Raw genomic sequence first — 4022 nt, 5'->3', positions numbered from 1 at the left:
AAAGGCCAACCACATGTAGACATACATTATACATACAGGCAAATGCCATTCTTCTAAATTAAAAAATTTTTAGTGTTTACTTTTTTTTGAGACAGAGAAAGACAGAGTGCAAGTGCAAGGGAGCCAGAGAGGGAGGGAGATACAGACTTCAAAGCAGGCTCCAGGCTCTGAGCTGTCAGCACAGAGCCCGACATGGAGCTCAAACCCATGGACCGTGAGATCATGACCTGAGCCGAAGTCGGACGCTCAACCGACTGAGCCACCCAGGCGCCCCTATTCTTCTAAATTTAAAGAAATCTATCGCTTTGGGTTAACTATAAAGCCAGATTTTTGTGTATCGGTTTCATTTACCAAGATTTGAGATTGGCTCTTGACCCAAATCTGAGATTATGCCAAAATAACAAAAAGGGCAGTGGGATGGAGAGGAGTTAATCCTTTCTTTTATGTATGTATATATTTTTTTCATTTATATTTTCCAGCCACCGTGGAAGCTTATATAATAGAGGCAATTATTCACAGAGAACTAATTTGATATAGTTGCCATGCTCTGTTCAAAATGTGTCTAAATATAACCAGACAAGCAAATGAATGCAATTGAAATGCAGTCACCAATAAGCCAGGATAGCTTTGACTCCTAATTTTCCAGAGTTGTGCTGCTCTCCACCCACTCATGACTGGAACTATGATATAGCAAACAGTTTGCTCAGTATGGAGAAAGATTTCGCGGGTACACATTGGAGAGGGTATCTGAAGGCATCCAGAAGGTTCCACTCCCCAGAGCAGACCAAGTTACTGTAATCCTCATAACTTCAAATCCCTTCTGTAAGTATCTGTAAGTATCCAATATATTTAAAAATATATTTTAACATAGTAAATTCAACAAACTTTTATTGAGTTAAGTACTAGGCAAAATGCTTGGGACTTTTCAAAGCTGAACACTTGGGTTTCAAAAGTCAACATTGCTTACTGATAAAAGACATTAGAAATATACATTGTAAATTACTGAGAGATTTTTATGTTCCTCTATTAACTTGAATCCCTTTGTGAATTTTTTTTTTAAGTATACTCTACACCCAACCTGGGGCTTGAACTTATGACCTGAGATCAAGACCAACAGAGCCAGCCAGGTGACTGCCCCTTTGTGATATACATATAGATATATAGATATATATAGATTTTTTTTTTTTAATTCATGCCCAGTGCAGAACTCAACGTGGGGCTTGAATTAGCAATCCTGAGATCAAGACCTGAGCTGAGATCAGATGCTTAACTGCCTGAGTCATCCAGACGCACCCCCACCCCCCAATTCCTGAATTTTTAATCTCAGGTCTACGATATGTTTGCTGTCTTTGACATCAAAAAATACTTCAATTGTTGTTTGCCTGTGATTAACAATGACAAGGCCAACGGTTGACCTGAAGAATTATTAAAATCAGGTACACAGAAGAGGTTGACTATTTTATCCCATCTTACAGAGTTTCCATCTAAATCTCAAATGATGTCCTGGTAAGATTCTGTATTCCTGGGGATTAATCTTAACTCTGTCAACTGCTTTTTTTCTTTCTTTCTTTCTTTCTTTCTTTCTTTCTTTCTTTCTTTCTAATGACTTCTTGTCACTCCTATAAATGCAGTATCTATAGGAGGGATAGCTGTGATAAATCAGAATAAAGGATAGAAAATCAATAATGAAACTAAATACACTTCCCCTTCCTTCCCTCCCCCCCCCCACGTGTTACTTCATTACAACTTCATTGGGAGCATAATTAATTACATGAAACAGATTCCAAAATATGCAGCTGCTTATGCTATTAAGTCAATGAAAACTTTGAAAAATGAAATAATCATTTGGATATGTTGTTTTGAATGTTGTGCTCTTCAGAATTCTTTGGAAGAAATTATGAGTAAACTATTTGAATTTTACTTTCTATGAGAGAATTTGTAACACTGATTGTTTCAGAGTGCAAAATTACAGGATGTTTTCCTAAGTAAAAACAATGAGTTAGTGAAAAGAATATCCAGAGTGATTGCAAATTCGTATTTCAAGCAAAACTATACAGAACGGATTCCATGATTGAAAGTTGCCAACAGTCACTTAGAAAATTTTTTGACAGGGGCTCCTGGGTGGCTGAGTAGGTTGGGCGTCCAGCTACGGCTCAGGTCATGATCTCATGGTTTGTGAGTTCAAGTCGCATGTCGGGCTCTGTGCCGACAGCCTGGAGCCTGCTTCGTATTCTGTGTCTCCCTCTCTCTGCCCCTTCCCTGATAACTGTCTCTCAAAAATGAATAAACATTAAAAAAAAAAAAAAAGAAAAAAATTTTGGACAGTTTTTTAGAGGTATAATTGGTGTAGAAAGAACTGCACACATTTAAAGTGTACAGTTAGGGGTGCCTGGGTGGCTCAGTTAGTTAAGCATCTGACTTCGGCTCAGGTCATGATCTCACTGTTCATGGGTTCGAGCCCTGTGTCAGGCTTTGTGCCGAAGGCTCACAGCCTAGAGCCAGTTTTGGATTCTGTGTCTGCCTATCTCTCTGCTCCTCTCCCACTTGTACTCTGTCTCTCAAAAATAAATAAAAATTACCAAAAAAATTTTTAAGTAAAAAATAAAAAAATAAAGTATGCAATTAGATGAGTTTTGATTAATGTATACATCCTTGGAATCATCATCATAGTGAAGATAATGGGCACAATCATTGACCCAAAAATCTTTCCCCGTGCCCTTGTAACTTCTGTTTTTAGCCGCTGTAGTCCCACCCTGCCTTCTCAGGCAGTCACTGATTTGCTGTCACTATAAATTAGTTTGCATTTTCTAGAATTTTATAGAAATTCATAGAAATGGAATCATCTACTATATAGCTATATATAGATATACGTTTCTTCATCTGGTTTTTCTTACCCAGCATAATTATATTGAGATGCATCTATAATTGTATTGTATAATTGTGTAGATGCATCTATAATTATATTGCATTTAACAATAGTTATAGATGATTTTTATTAAAAAAATGTTTTTTGCTTATATGGCTTTCCTAAATATTCCATAATGAATATGCATTAAGTTTTTTCTCTGTAATGAAAACATTTACGCATATGTGCATGATATATGCATGCATATCCCATTGAAATCCAGAGAATAATAAACCAACTGGCATTTGAGTTTGATTCAGAGCTGAAGGCAATTCCATTCTGTATTTAATAAGTCTGTATTCACTTTATGTGCTTTTTCTGCTTCATATCATTATTTTAATCTGAATATGGAAAGATTTTTTTTAAAAAGACAATTATCTTTACATGATAGTTATTAGTTTGGTTGGGAATGATGCATTTTTTACCATAATTCTAAATCTATATATGATAGCAGAGGTATCCATAGTAATTTGTCAATTTAGGTGGGAAATATTCTGGAAAGTATAGTCACATACCTTATATGTTGTTTTATAGCAATGTAAAATGACTTTTAAAAAAGTATATCTTGGGGCGCCTGGGTGGCGCAGTCGGTTAAGCGTCAGACTTCAGCCAGGTCACGATCTCGCGGTCCGTGAGTTTGAGCCCCGCGTCGGGCTCTGGGCTGATGGCTCAGAGCCTGGAGCCTGTTTCCGATTCTGTGTCTCCCTCTCTCTCTGACCCCTCCCCCGTTCATGCTCTGTCTCTCTCTGTCCCAAAAATAAATAAACGTTGAAAAAAAAAAAATTTAAAAATAAAAGTATATCTTAACTACTGTTATGCATAACCCAGATCAAGGTGTGTAAAATTGTAAAAATTATGACATTTTTAGCAATTTTGACCATTGAAAAATTTGGCAAAAATTATGACAATTGTACACAATATTGACTTCACTCTTTCTGTTATTGATACTAATTTTTGCATTTATTTATCAGATATCTAAAATAACTTAGAAAATTATATTTATAATGTCATCTCAACTTTGATAGGACAAAAGCTGAAAATTTATATATGTATATAAGTATATATATATATACATGTATATATATATATATATTGTTTAAATGTATCTCATTTTTAA

This window comes from Leopardus geoffroyi, chromosome B2 (assembly GCF_018350155.1).
Source record: "Leopardus geoffroyi isolate Oge1 chromosome B2, O.geoffroyi_Oge1_pat1.0, whole genome shotgun sequence".
Lineage (NCBI taxonomy): Eukaryota > Metazoa > Chordata > Mammalia > Carnivora > Felidae > Leopardus > Leopardus geoffroyi.
Note: the sequence above shows the minus strand (reverse complement) of the source record.